Source organism: Vigna umbellata, chromosome 5, assembly GCF_029865625.1.
Source record: "Vigna umbellata cultivar VRB3 chromosome 5, Vumbellata_1.0, whole genome shotgun sequence".
NCBI lineage: Eukaryota > Viridiplantae > Streptophyta > Magnoliopsida > Fabales > Fabaceae > Vigna > Vigna umbellata.
This window is the reverse complement of record NC_142169.1, coordinates 7,069,377-7,085,153: the sequence shown is the minus strand read 5'-3', so window position 1 is coordinate 7,085,153 and position 15,777 is coordinate 7,069,377. Positions and strand designations below refer to the sequence as shown.

The window sequence follows — 15,777 nt, the reverse complement described above, 5'->3', positions numbered from 1 at the left end:
CCCAAAGGAAGTATGCTCTTGATATATTACAAGAAACATGCATGATTGATTGTAGACCGGTAGACAGTCCCATGGACCCAAACGAGAAATTAAGGACAGAAGAAGATGAATTATTCTCTGATCCAGAGAGGTATAGGAGGCTGGTTGGAAAACTGATTTATCTCACTATTACAAGGCCAGATCTATCCTTTGTAGTTGGAGTGGTTAGTCAGTTCATGCAAGCTCCATGTGTTGACCATTGGAATACTCTCATTTGCATTCTAAGGTATGTAAAGAAGGCTCCTGGGTAAGGATTGTTATATGAAGATAAAGGAAGCATTCAGGTCTTTGGGTATTGTGATGTAAATTGGGCAGGATCACCTATTGATAGACGACCTACTACAGGATATTATGCTTTTCTAGGAGGAAACATCATTTTATAGAAAAGTAAGAAACAGAATGTAGTAGCTCGATCAACCGCTGAATCCGAGTATAGGGCAATGGCATCACTAACATGTGAACTTATATGGGTGAAACAATTCCTTCAAGAGGTTAAATTCTGTGACATCCATACTATGAAGATGTATTACAACAATCAAGATGCTCTCCACATTGCATCAAATCCAGTGTTTCACGAGAGGACTAAACATATAGAAATTGATTGTCATTTTGTTCGTGAAAAGTTGTTGACTAAAGAAATATGTATTGAGTTTATTGGGTCAAACGATCAATTCGTAGATTTATTGACCAAGTCATTAAGGGGTCGTCGGATTGAGTTTATTTGTTCCAAGCTTGGTACATACAATTTGTATGCTCCAGCTTGAGGGGGAGTGTTAGGATATTTATCCTAATTTATCATGATTATATTGTGTCAAGGGTTACCATATTTATCATGATTATATTGTGTCTAGGATTACCCTATTTATCATGATTATATTGTGTCTAGGGTTACCCTATTTATCATGTACTTTTGTATCAATTTATTCTTATAAATAGAAGATTATGAGAGGGATCAATCAAGCCCTCTAGAATTATTTTACAGTTTAATTCTCAAGTTGGTATCAGCATGGTTAGAGCCTATCCTAGCGATAATTTGTTGTTTGTTGCGCATATTGTTCCACCCGCTATCAGACCGCTATCGGACCACCCATTAAAAATGTCTAATCCCACGCTCGAGATGTATATACCTCGGCGTTAGGGGGTGTGTTGGAAGTCCCACATCGACTAGAGATAAGGCCAATTCATAGTTTATAAGTGGGTGCAAACCTCACCCTACAAGCCGGTTTTGTGGGGTTGAGTTAGGCTTAAAGTCCACATCTAACAAGAGGCTTTGAAACAAGTAATCAAACACACCAAGACAGTGGAAAAGTCACGGCCCAGACCAAGACAGTGGCCAAGAGATCAGATACAGCCACCAAAAACACAAAACAGCCAGCATATATCAAACAGATTAGAAATAATCCCAAACAGCAAGCACTGGAATGAACACTTGATGAAAAACAATTAAATGTGCAAGTTGCACCTGTAATCAGCGTTTTTCTAGGTGCAGGAAAATGAGTACTGAACAATTATCAACAAATGCGAATAGAAAATGATGGAATTAAAGCAAAATAATGACTGGATATTTTCCTAACATGTAGAGGAAACTAGGAAAAAAATTGCACTCAATTTGGATGAGAAATGAGCTAGAACTAGAGCAAACAAGCTGGTTATGCAATTCACGTCCGAGCTAAGTGGTAGAATTGGAACAAATAAGCTTTCTCCTTTTCTTGTTTTTAGTGCAAGTAAACATGCATAGTTTGTAGCTTTTGAATTCTAGGCTTGCTAGGAAGAAACCCTTTAAGAATGGAAGCACTTGGGAGTGAATTAAGTGGAGTGAATTTCGATAATATTTAAGCATTAAGTGGAGATTCAAAAGTTGAAGTCACTATTGAGGAGTGAATTTGAGAGGAAGCACTTGGGAGATATTAGTCAAATTTTGGACATGAAGATCAGGTCTGATTATTCTTAGAATAAACTTGTTATTGGTTAACAATAACACATTCAAAAGGTCCTTGATCAATTTGGCATAAGTAATTTCAAATCAATGATTACACCATTGACATTGTTTATTCGTCTATTTCTAGCTAATACTACTCTATTGAAACTTGTAATGAATACATGACTCATGTTTGTTATGCTAGTATAGTGGAGAAGCTGGTATATGTGATGGTGTGCACTGTCCTAAACCTTACTCAAGCAGTGGTAAATACACAATTAATGTGAGGAAAGAAAATTGGTAGGCGGTGAAACATGTTCTTCGGTATCTTAAAAGTACATTTGATGTTGGCCTCATCTAGAAGGGTGACATTGAGTATAGTTTTGCCAGATAATTATATTGAAATTGCATTCATTGGTTATACTTTCACATTTGTTGGTTCGTTAGTAAGTTGGAAAATAATTATGCAACAACAATAAAATTGTTTGTTACCAAAGTAGCACATATGGCTCTTGTAAAGGCAATAAAGGATGAATTTGGTTTAAAGAACGAAATTCTAATATAGGCTTCTTTTAAGAGAAAACTTTTTTTGTGTGTTAGTCTTGGTGAATTTTTTGGTGAAAGATTAAGTTGATTATGAATTAACCAATCACATTAATGCACTACAAGAAAAAATTGAATTACATACTGTCAAAATCTGTATATAAGGCTCAAAATTCGTATATAACACTTGGTTATATATAGATTATATACGGGCAAAAATCTGTATATAATACTATCGTAGCTAGAATTATATACGGATGTATCCGTATATAACTTATATACGGATTTATCCGTATAAAACTTATATACGGATGTTTCCGTATATAACTTATATACGGATATATCCGTATATAATTGTTTTAGAAGAGCTAAATAAATCCTTGCACGTAGCAATTCCATTGAACATGCCCAATTCATTTCATACAAGCAGACCTGGACATTATAATGAACATTCAAAATTCATATAAGCAAACCTGGACATTATACATTGCACATTAACATATAAAACCAATAAGCTTTTCACATACACTTAATCCACAAAGAAAACATTGTACATGAATACATAAATATTGTTTACATCAATATAATTGCAAGATTAAACATTAGGTAAGTTCATAAACTAGTTCTGGTTCGAAATAAGTTCAACCGTAATGGAAATTAGTTCTATAAAATGCCTAATATTGAATATAATTATTTCCATCTTGAGCTTGTTGATCTGGTGGTTGGTGGTCTGGAGGTTGTTGTTCTGGTTGGACATCATTGGGTGCTTGATTTTGAACTTCAGAATTTTGGAAGCTTAAAAAGTCTTGTTCAGTTGTGGCTGCTGAAGGTGGAAGGAATGGTAGGAGGACGCCAATAAAGCCTTGAAACTTTTCAAGTTGTTGACCATATTGTTGTAACTGCGATTTAAGGTTAACAATTTCTTCTGAATTTTGTTGTTGAGTAGAAGAAGATGTCTGTGTCTGTTGGATGTAACTATCGGCACAGTCACCTTGGGAACTGACATTTCTAATGTCGTATACACATCCCTTGTATTTTCCATCAGCAGCCTCTAACCAACATCTGTTTCTCAATCTTTCCTCCCCCGCAGGGTCTAGAGGACTACATGCTAAGGCACCAACAGATGTAGTCTCAGATCTTATTTCAACAAATTTTGCTTGAAATTGTTTCTGTTAAATGAATAAATATTATCAGTAAACGTAAGGTTTAAAAACCGACAATGTATAATGTGATAGAGTTAGTAGAAACTTACATGGGTCCGCCTAGACCTTTCGTCCACAAATTCCCCTATTGATTGACGAATATGTGTTTGCTGAAATATCTCATCAACATGCACAGACCGACCAAGCTCTTGTGACTGCAAACAAAATGAGTTGTTAATAAACATTTGTAAAGTTTATGATTAATCCAGTTGATTAGCCCAGTTGGCATATCTGGTTCAATATTAGATTAATCCATTGGAGATAGGAAAAGCTATAGTTATGAATGCAAAAGCCATTCTTTGCAGTGTTTTATGAATGCAAAAGCCATGCAAAAACCATTGGATATCTTATCATTCAACTAACTACAATCAATCATCAACAACCAACTACAACAATCATCATCAACCTCTCGGTCAAGTATAGTCAAATAAAACAACAACCAGTTGTAGAAATCATCATCAGCCTCTCAACCAAACACAAGTAAATAAAAGAGCAACCAAAACCTATGGAGAAGGATAACACATACAATTTCAAACAACTTGGTGCTCACTCATTCACTAGCAGCCAACTGCACAAAGTTAGGAAACACACTGGCCACTTAAACATATAACAAATAGACCTACATTAAACATTTTAACCCCAAGCCACCTTCCACACTAACTGGACAGATTCAACGATGCAACAACATGCCTAAAACTCTGACCACATTGGACCACTACAATGCTAAATTGGATAGTATTTTTATTAATTCATTTATAATCAAAAAGGAAAATGAGTATGGGTTGATGATTCCTTATAGATATCTAAATATGTGAGTTAATAGTAATATTGAAAGGTGATGTGCAGAAGAGATTGAGGTTGATGATGAGTAAAGGTGAGTTGAAAAGGTGGTGAAATTTTGGTCAAGTGAAGATAAAACTCCTAGGTCTTTTGTTTAGCCTATAAGATTAGGTAAAGTAGTCTCAATTGGTCTGATAGATGTAGGTTGCTTAAGTCCCTAAAGATTAGGTCTTGTTCAATTACTATGAAAACTCAAGGAAAATCCAACGCATACGGCTATAACCTGAGTTTATTTGACAATTATATTATATTAACATAATGTTAGCACTTTGTGATTATTGACCTCACATCCTCCACTTTCTTGGTCTTTGTCATGGATGTCACAGTCCAGGGGAACCAGACAAAGTTTGACAAACTCATGTCTCATAAAAATTATTACTTAGACAACATATATTGGTACTTGAGTTTGTTCGTATATATTAAAGGTACACTAAAAGGATAACCAGGCTAGAATTGAAAGGATTCTGAAAATTTTTATTTTCTTAAATCTTAAGTTTATCATTTCAAAATTAAACATAGATACGACTACTACTTTTATGGTAAAGTCTGGTCAAATAAAATAAATGTTGCCTCAATGTGTACAAGTGAACTACTAGCTTCGGTGAAGGAAATAAAGCATAAAGAAGCAATTTATTTCAATTCTATTTCTTAAACAAAACTATCATACTAAAACCATTGATTCAGATAAAGAGGGAAACTCGCAGCATACATCGTATTGAAGATCAACATCTACATTCTTAAAAGTTCATATCAACAATACACACATCAAGCTATATCATTCGGTCATATCATCTAGCTCACATTTGCAAGTCAAGTTATGAATTTCAACCAAGTTCATGAAACAAGAACAGAATAGAAGTCAAGCATACATCAACCATTATAATAACACATTTAACTCTCCTATTAAAGCAGAAGAATATGTAAAGACCAAAACACATAGGAAACATACCTTTAAAGCCCTCTCGATCTTCACTAAACAATACAACACCAACTCAATGAAGATATCCTAAAAATGCACCAAAGGGTTCCATACACCGACCAAACCACACACCATTTCGTGCCCCGGAAAAAAATATACATATTAGGGTTTTTCGATATTCGTATATAATATTCCATATGTAAAATCCATTTTTCTTGTAGTGATGTTAGGTGTCATTTTTTTCTTAGAGTGATCCTGGTGGGGGTACTATTTCTTTTCTTTGTTTTAGGGCATGAGTGTGATTGTTCTGTTCTCCAATTTTATTTTATTTTTATCTTGGGTTGTTAGAACTTGATCGTGAGTGTTGTGGTGGCAGTGGGAAAAATTGAAGGTTAGGTTGGATATGTTATCATTCCAGCTGGGTAAGGAGGACCTTTGGGATGATCCAGTGCGCGCAGGTAAAATAAGCCGAGAGCATGGTTCGCTCCTAGGAAAAATGAAAGAAGTGAATGCATTGGAACAAGAATTACTTGAGCATCTTATCTTAGGCATGTATTCGCCTTTTTTTTAATAGTCTTACATACAAAAGACTGTGATGCTCAATAATCTGACCTGTGTTCCTTTGATTTGGTGTGCAATGTATTGTTTAACAACATATTGCAATGTCTGAAAATCTATATGGCTCAACGTCTTATGTGGTAGATCTAATTTGTAGGAAACACATATTGATGTTGAAAACTAGTTTATTCTCTTTCAAGGTTTGTTGAGAATAGTTAGATTGATCATTTCTTACTAGTACATGCAGATTTATATATTCATGCATTGAGTATTCCCTTTTCAGGAATCACTGAAAGTGTTGCTTAACATGAGAAAAGATGCAAAAAAGAAAGAGCTAGAGGTGTTGCTTGCTGGGGAGCAAGATTCTTGTTCTTGTTACATTGAGGTTGCTGTCATAGAATTAAAATGTTTTATTACTTCCTTGTTGTTTTTATTATTATTCATGTCCAAGCCATCAATCTAGGTATAAGAGCATGATGTTGATATTCTGCACTACAATATATCCTAGATTCCTAACATTTTTTTCCTTATTCATTATAAAGAAGTGAACTTGGGCTATGGTTGTGAATCAGTGTGCCTTTTGAAGCTTACTATTATATAGTTAATATAGGTTCAACCTGGGGCGGAGGTATGGAAAGTATGGATTGGGCATCAATGGTCATGTAGATGTATAAGTCATGGGCACAACAGCGTGGATACAAAAACAATTCTTTGACACGGCTAAAGAAATTGACACTCATTTGACACGGGGTGGGGCCCAATTTTTCTGAATGTCATTAAGGGCAAAGTTGTCATTTGTGGTGTGTGAAAAGTTTATTGAAAGTTTTCGTTCCTTTCATAGTCGACCCTTTCATCTTGGAAGAGGAAGTCTAGGGTTAGGGTTGAGAGAGAGCGAGAAAGAAAAAAAAAAGGAGAACTCCATGGCTGCCACAGGCTGGACGTGATCGGTGATCAGAAGAGTTGGAACCGGCGAAGTGCGAAGCATCAGGTTTGTCCCCTTTCTATTCCTTTCTTGTTTTGTCATCATTTCTCTATCTTTCGTTTTCTTTTTGATTCATTTACGAAAACCCTAAAATAAAGGGGCAAAGGCGTGAGATAGAGAGTTTTCTTTTTGATTCAGTTTCGAAAACACCAAATACGCCCAGTCCTCCAGTCCGTCCTTATTCCTCTCTGTATAAGGATTGACATTAGTTTTTATGAAAGGGGGTCCACTTTTTATTGGGTTAATTGAATAAAATTAATTTGCTGCTATGTACATAGAACCGGGAAATTCATTATTTTTCATGTCAAGGTACTGAGGCAAGAACACATACATTTTTATGCATTGTTGTGGCTAGGTTCTTTGGGTTTTCAATTTCGTAGGCATACATAGTGAGTTGAATACTAACTATAACAAATATCATTGTGGTGTTTGAAATTTTGAATGCATGTTTGGGTCTCACTAATTATGAATACTGGAGTAGAAAATGCATTTTTTATCACATAAGTTGGGGATTATTGTTTGTGGGCTTGACAATTTTGTACACAGAAACAGTAGATTGATATGCTCATGTTAAAATTAAACACTATGGTTGTGTTTATACGCCTTTATAGTATTGTAGCTAAAATGTCATTTTTCCATGGTGATGTTTGTTTTTCCTTTAAAATATGATACGGTTAATGACATTTGATTTAAATGTTGATCAGGATGATGCACATATTTTCTGCTGGGAGTCCCAGGTGAGTTTATCTTTAAATTTATGCAACATAAATCTTTGTAAGTCCCTTTTGAGTTTCAGTGTGAGCTATTGATTTTGTTTATTTTACAGATAAAGGATGAAGTGAGGAATGCATTGAGTTTCATCAATTATGTGTATAACATATTTGGTTTCACATATGAGCTGAAGCTTTCAACGATATGCTTTCAATCTAAATTGTTATTAATGCCCATGTACCTTTCTAAATGTCCTTAAAATCAGAAAATTCAGAGTTTCAAAGCTTAGTCTTCAATTTAAGGTGCCTTCAATAGTATCTTAGTTGTTCTTGCCTGTGGACTGTTTTTAGATTTTATTATGTCGTCCCATTAATGTGACAATTTCCTCCAGTAGATTAAATTATAATTATGGCTATACTAGTCTCTTATTTAAATTTACTAAGAAATATAGTTTTTTTTTATTGTGGGTCTCATTTATTAGTGGTAACACTGGATTAAATTTTGCAAAATAATGTATGCACTATGTATTTTTATTTATTTGGTATGGTAACGGGGATTTTCATTATAGTCTCGTTTTAACTTCACAGCAAATTTGTTGTCTTTCTATCATGCTTCCTAGTTAAGGAGAAAAGCATAGAAAGTTTTTTCGAATCAATCCTTGTTTTTTTTTCTTTCAATTAAAGATAATTATTTCATGTGTCGGATACTTCATTAGAGACCAGAGAAATACCTAGGAGATATTGCAACCTGGGATAAAGCTTTATATATATCTTTCTATTTTTACAAAAGGTTCATTAATATTCCACCTTGTACAATATTTTGGAAATAGGAACCAGGGAAATATATCATATTTGTAATGATTAGCAAAGGCAGAAAACGTTTCTTAAATAAAACAGGCTATTGACTTTTTATTGTCTGTTTGTAATTTGTTAGGAAACTTGTACTGCTATATATATTGATAGTGAAATGAAAGCGTTTGTTGGTCATGTAACTTTCTTGAACGACAATTTTCTAGGTGAAAGATCAGATCCAGCAAGCAGGATTTCACGTTTAGGCTTATACAACTGATAGGAAGATTCAAAAGAAGGTAAACTAAACCTTTAGGCCTAGGAGTTTGATTTCATTACATATTAGTCATTCAGAGGTTAATAATGCCCAAAATGTTTTCTATACTTCCAATGAAATATTAGTTATATGATGGTATTACATTTGAAATATGGGGGTTTAATTTTCCTGTATGTTTTACAGTGTTCACAGTTTGTATATAATGTAGTAGTTATTGTTGTCTTGTGTAGGTCAAGGTATTGGGCAGAGGGAATCCACATTGCCATATTTAGAACCCGAAGTCACCGAGCAAAGATTGGTTGTCAGAGCCAACTTTGTTTGTGCTGGAATTGGAATTGTCAATACTGGAAGCGTTTGAAAAGTGTTGCTTTGAAAACCCTTGGACAATATTAGATAGAAAAAATCATAGGCGCATTGAATAGATTATTATGAAGTTTTTTGTCTTTGGATATATGTATGAATTCATATGTATTGTTAGGAAACACAATTGTAATTTTGAATGATCTTAACTCTTCATATTTTTTTGATGAATAAAGGTTGAATATTTGATCCATTTGTATTTGTAATTATTATTGAGTTGTTCATTTTCCAGGTTGAATCAATTTGATCTGGGGATACTTTATTTTTGTTTTTGTCCAATGCCAATCTAATGTAACAATGTGTTTCATAACAAATAACTAATTTTAAAGTGAGTGTTGTATTCTTAAAACATAACCACAACACACAATGAAATAAATCAATGGTATGCGTAAATTATTATTGATGTTTTAAAACAAAATGGTTAAAATAAAAATGGTCAAATTGTTTTACAACAAAATGGTTATTGGTGTAGTAAGTGGTTATACATTAAACTTTTTGTGGTTAGTTATTATACAGATTTTGTACAACAATAAATTAATGAACCTGATTTCAAGTGCTTTGATATCAATAGTTGAGTAAGCAGTTAATGTGCATAAAGTTATGTGGTTAGTTGGATTGATATTATGCACAATAACAAAGTGGTCATTTTAAGTTGTCTGATTTCATCACATGTGGTTTTTTTACTCAATTGCTTATGAACAACAAATGTTGTGGTTTTTTAGGAAAGATTTTATCAAATTTATTGTACAGTAACTAGTTATCTAGTCAGTTATATGTGATTATTTTTGAAAGGGGTTTTGTACAACAATAAAAGTTGTTAAATTCAATATGAATGATCACATTTCTTTGGTGCAGTAAGTGGTTATATAGTAAGTCGTATGTGATTTTTTACTCCATTGCTTATGAACAACAAATTTTGTGGTTTTGAGGATAGATTTAATCAAATTTATTAGTGTATTAACTGATTATCTATTTAATCCTATGTGGTTATTTCTGAAAGGGATTTTGTACAACAATAAAAGTGATTAAATTCAATATCAATGGTCACATTTCTTTGGTGCAGTAAGTGGTTATATAGTAAGTCGTATGTGGTTTTTTATTCAATTTCTTATGAACAACAAATGTTGTGGTTTTTGAGGATAGATTTCATCAAATTTATTGGTGCACTAACTGGTTATCTACTCCGTCCTATGTGGTTATTTTTTAAAGGGATTTTGTACAACAATAAAAGTGGTTAAATTCAATATCAGTGATCACATTTCTTTGGTGCAGTAAGTGGTTATATAGTAAGTCGTATGTGGTTTTTTACCCCATTGCTTATGAACGACAAATGTTATGGTTTTTTAGGATAAATTTCATCAAATTTATTGGTGTACTAACTGGTTATCTACTCAATCTTATGTGGTTATTTCTGAAAGGGATTTTGTACAACAACAAAAATGGTTAAATTCAATATCAATGATCACATTTCTTTGGTGCAGTAAATGGTTATATAGTAAGTCGTATGTGGTTTTTTACTCAATTGCTTATAAACAACAAATGTTGTGGTTTTTGAGGATAGATTTCATCAAATTTATTGGTGCACTAACTGGTTATTTATTCAATCTTATGTGGTTATTTCTGAAAGGGGTTTTGTACAACAACAAAAATGGTTAAATTCAATATCAATGATCACATTTCTTTGGTGCAGTAAATGGTTATATAGTAAGTCGTATGTGATTTTTTACTCAATTGCTTATAAACAACAAATGTTGTGGTATTTTAAGATAGATTTCATCACATTTTTTTGGTACAGTAACTAGTTATCTAGTTAATCTTATGTGGTTATTTCTTAAGTTGTTTATGTACAAGTACAAATGCTTCAATATGTGGTTTTGTATACTAACAACTACAACAAGTTCATTGATTTAAGTTGTTCACCATACCCCAATTAAGAATATGTTAAAAGAACTACCTGGAAGAAAAAACAATAATGACCTTCTACATATATGTAAAAAAAAAAATACTCTTTTAAGATATGGCTCCGTTTTAATCCAATACTCTTTTATTGCTTTAGTTTTAATCAAAACAATAGATGCACAATCTATTTATTCCAAATAGATTAAATAGATTAGTCCTCTCACAACTACACCACACACAACAGTTATATCAATTTAATTTGAAATGACTCACTAGGTAGTATCAAAGAACATACAAAAACAAAAACAAATGTTGTAATCTATAACAGTTTACTACACCAAAAATATACACATCAATATTCTTGCTAATCTGACCATAGAGTGCATAATGTGGACCTAGCATACTCTCCAGACCTAGACTACCCTCAACACCGGTGGAAAGAAGATAATTACAGGGAAAGAATATAAAAGAAAGAGGTAAAGCTTAGGTTGATCGGAGATGATTTTAAAACAAGCAATAGCACTAGAATTTAAGTGGAGGGTGTCAAGGTTTTCTTCTAAAATAAGGGAAGGTGTCGGAGATACTGCTATCTTCATGCTCATCTGATTCATGAGTAATTCCACTACCGACAGAAGATGAGGAATAGGTCTTGCTCTGCCAAAAAGTTATAGAAAACCATCTTCGACTTCCTCACCTTCCTATTATCCACTCCGCCTCTCAAACTCTCCATCTCCTTCTCCTCCCCGTTTCTACAACCACTTCTCCTCTTCAAAAATATGCGACACAGAACCTAGTTTTCCATGGGAACCTGAACACACAAACAAACCAAAAATATTGTATGAATAATTAATGCGCACTATTGTATGAATAATTAATGTGTGCACGAGGATAATTGCGAGTTAATTTACTTTCTTTGAATCCTGACCTGAGACGGAGCGTTAAGGAGGCGATACTCGTGCATGATCCAATCGATTCTGGATCCATGAGGTGGTTTTCCTCTGTAGAAAACAAGTGTCTTCTTCATTCCCACTAATTGGTTCCCTTTTGAAGTTAAAATTTGTTTGTGTAACCCAATGGCCTTCTAGTAACCTGAACCAGTGGCTCAGTAGGAGCGATAGCCGTTAGGATATTTGGGTTCTTTGGTGCTGAAAAAGTACCTCTCTTTCTCTAAATCACTTAAACACATCATAATTGAAATTAGTCTTAATTAGTTAAGAAGAAGAGAGAGGGGAAGACAGGAAAATTATCAACAATAAAAATTCCTCCAAATACAGAAGAAAAAGAAATAACAGAATAAACAACCAAATCAAGCTTACAAATTTCATCAAAAGAAACCCCACAATGAAACTTTACAATCAATATTTATATATATTACCTTCTAAAAACAAAGTTGTTAAGCTTTACAATTTTCATACAACAGTAACTAAGAAGGTTTGTTTCACAATGCAATCTTTACAAAAAAGATCCCACAATAAGATGAATCATATCTCTTAAAATTAAAACAATCAGTAAAGTCTATGATATTTTTTCTCAAAAGCTATGGAGTCTCCCGACATTGATAATATAAGACTCTTTTTAAATAATGATCATTTTTTAAGATAATGTTTAGCCAAAAGCAAGGCCAGCTCGCTCTCTTAGCCGGTGTTTTGGAGGTTCTCCAGCCAGAAAAAGATAAATTAGTTGACACAGTAGATGGGTGGCCAACATGTGTCCATGGTGTATGGACAAGTGTCCTGGTTTGTGTTTCAAAAATGTCAGGCACACCATTCTATTGATTTGTGTCAGTCTTTATAAACACAGGATAAAAACACTGAATTAGATTCAAATGTTATAATCTTATATCTAACAAAAAACATCAAAACCATGGTTAGATTTTATTCATAAATACAATTCTCACTCATGTGGTAGGTCCAGCTAATAAAATTACAAACCATAATACATAAACTGGAGAGAGAGCGCATAGTTTATAGAACACGAGCATAATGTAAAGTAGTGAAACTACTACATTCAATGGTTAGAAAATACTACCCTAGGCTCACATATATAAGCCAATAATAAGAAATTAATTCATGCTAATTTAGAAAATTAATATCATTAAATTTTACTAAATTCATTTTAAAAAAGATTTTTTCCCAATCTGTGAAAATACACCCACTAAAATAACCGGGGATGATATCATTAAATAAGGTTAAATTAGTTAAGATTTGTTTATATTTTTGTTCACTATATATGTTTTTTTTGTCACATTTATTTGAGTTTAGAAGGAGTACCTGTTAATGTTGAGTGCCTTGGAACCACCATCTGGCTCATCAAAATATTCAATACTTTGATAAGATGAAGAGTTGACATTTTCATTTTCTCCCCCCTCAACTTTCACGGAAACCAAATAACCACAGTATCTTATAACAACAACACCTGAAGTGGTAATGTCATGCATGCTTATCAGTTATATGAAGGCAAAGAAACAACTTTAAGGAACTACAACCACTCTTTCAATGTAAAAGTTATCATACATGGGCTGTAGTATTCTCATCAGCAATAATTCCTTTCCGTAGATTCCTCGCTATTAGATCCTTTTGATTTATTCGAGTAGTTTCAACTCCATCAATTTTTGAATCAACCTTGCAGTTAGCGACAGACGCATCCTTCATGACTCTAATACTCAAGTCACCTACTCTCTCGGTGAAATGAATACCTTTTTCTGTACGAGAATTGTGTACATCAGACTCTCCCATTACATGTTTAACAGCCTTAATAGCTCTAAAAATGGCAACATCAACAAATAAGGCGTGGAGAAGGAATGCTTTTCTATCACGAATTTGCCTTTCTTCTGTTGTCTTGCAAGGCATAAATGCAATAAATGAAAACTCCTTGGCCCAAGGAATCAAAATCATTGTAAGCATGTGAAAAACTTTCGGGAAAAGGAAGTCTTTTCTGTTTTCACAACATTCATTCAGACTATATGGTATACAATGATGACCTTTGATTAAAAAGATAGTCTAAACGAACATGCCAAATATTGTTTTGGTTACCTTCCAAAAAAATCAAGACAATGTTATTTCTTTCCTAACCGAAATCAATCTTAATCCCATATAACCCACCCAAAAGTCAATTGTACCATTCTTGTCTTTGGTTCCCACATCCTCAATGATAAAGCACCACAATATAAAATGAATGTAAGGACTGTAGAAATGAGTTTACACCATAATATACTTCAAAATGGAAACGTGAAATCAAAATAGAAAAAACCCTCACTTACCACTACCTCAAACTCACTTATGAGAAAGCTAAAAAATGGAAATGCTCACGGATGATGCAAAACCCCTATACTTCACAGGCGGCACAAATTGTAAAAACCTTCAACTCCACAACCACCGGAAACCTGCACAACCACCGATTGGGAGCGGCACAATGATGTTAAACCTTCACACCCAACAATAACCTCCACAGCCATCGATTTAAGCAGCTCAAAAACAGAAATGAGAATCAAGGGCACCAATGAAGAAGATGGAGAACAATGCGTGAGAGAAAGAAAACGGGATTTTCGAATGAAGAGCGAAAGAAGAACTAAATCGAAATTTCGCTTTTTACCCTTTTACCCTTACCCACTGTGCAATTCTTTTTCAAAAATGCTGACGTGGCCCGTGTCAAATGAGCGTAAGTGACACGTAGGCGTGTCACCGTATTACTACTCACGTGGATGTAAAGTAACTTTAATAGATGAAATGCCTGGTGAGATTGCAGGAATCAAGGTTCTTTTTCATACCATCTTCAGAATTATTTACTTTAAAATTATTTTGCAATTTTCCAAAAAGTCTTGCATTCATGACCCAGGGCCACCTTCCTCTAATGTGACTATTGTTTTTTATTTTCTACTGTTATGTTCCATGTTGCTTAATTTGGATAGCATTTAAACTTCAAGCAAGATTCCCAATAGGAATCCATTTCCATTTATAGCTTCTAGTTCAACATAGATTTAGCCTTTGACATTTCTTGCTTTATGTTATACTTTCTATTGAAGGGGACTGCTAGTTTGTGAATATATGGGTCTACTTGCTTTTTTAGCGAGCTACATTAAAGTAGAGTGGCGACGAGGAGAATAAAACGAATAAAAATTCATATATAATCTTGTTGGGGTTTCTGCATATTTATAAGGTTTTTCTTGTGATCAAAATCAATTCATAAACTATAAATTTGACATAATGAGGAGCGAAACATAATGATGTAAGACTATGTTACTATAATAGTGATGGGAGAACAACAGAAAGAACATGAAAGTTATTATTTGTAGGCTGAAGAGTTGAATTATGATAAAATTGCAGGTATTTGCATATGCATTGATGAGTGTTGGATCTACTGCATCTAGGGTCTAATCACCTAGGTCAGGTTGCTTATTAGGTTTGTTCAATTCTAATTCACACAATAACTCCTCCATATTGAATTAGGAGAAAAGCATGGATTATTTGAATGTGAATTAAGTTCTAAGAAAATTTTGGTTAAAGCAAAATGAAGGGTTATCTGTTAATTTGTTTTGGATTTAAGCATCAGGCTGATATACTTGTTTTCTTTATGCAGCTTATCATTGTCTACAAACTGCAAAATGGTATTGATATCGATATGGGTGCTTAAGGCTTTCAACTATAGCAGACCTTAGAGGTTGTTATCTTAGTCTCTCTGAGCACATCCAAGATGCTTTTGTAAACATTTAGACACTCTAGTTTTTTGGTTTTTAAATTATTTC

General features: G+C 33.6%; 1 long non-coding RNA gene and 1 pseudogene across 2 annotated transcripts; one reads left to right on the top strand and one right to left on the bottom strand.

The window, feature by feature from the left end:
• Nucleotides 1-6,831: 6,831 nt before the first annotated feature.
• Nucleotides 6,832-9,330, top strand: LOC148197598 (uncharacterized). Of its 2 annotated transcripts, none has more exons than XR_015779836.1 (4): nt 6,832-7,007; nt 7,706-7,738; nt 8,728-8,799; nt 9,008-9,330. It is a non-coding gene; the product is annotated as an uncharacterized LOC148197598 (long non-coding RNA). The 2 variants fall into 2 exon arrangements; XR_015779837.1 differs by having other exon boundaries at nt 7,706-8,014.
• A 2,249-nt stretch (nt 9,331-11,579) lies between these two features.
• Nucleotides 11,580-13,473, bottom strand: LOC148197597 (NAC domain-containing protein 1-like; annotated as a pseudogene).
• Between the last annotated feature and the right edge of the window lie 2,304 nt (nt 13,474-15,777).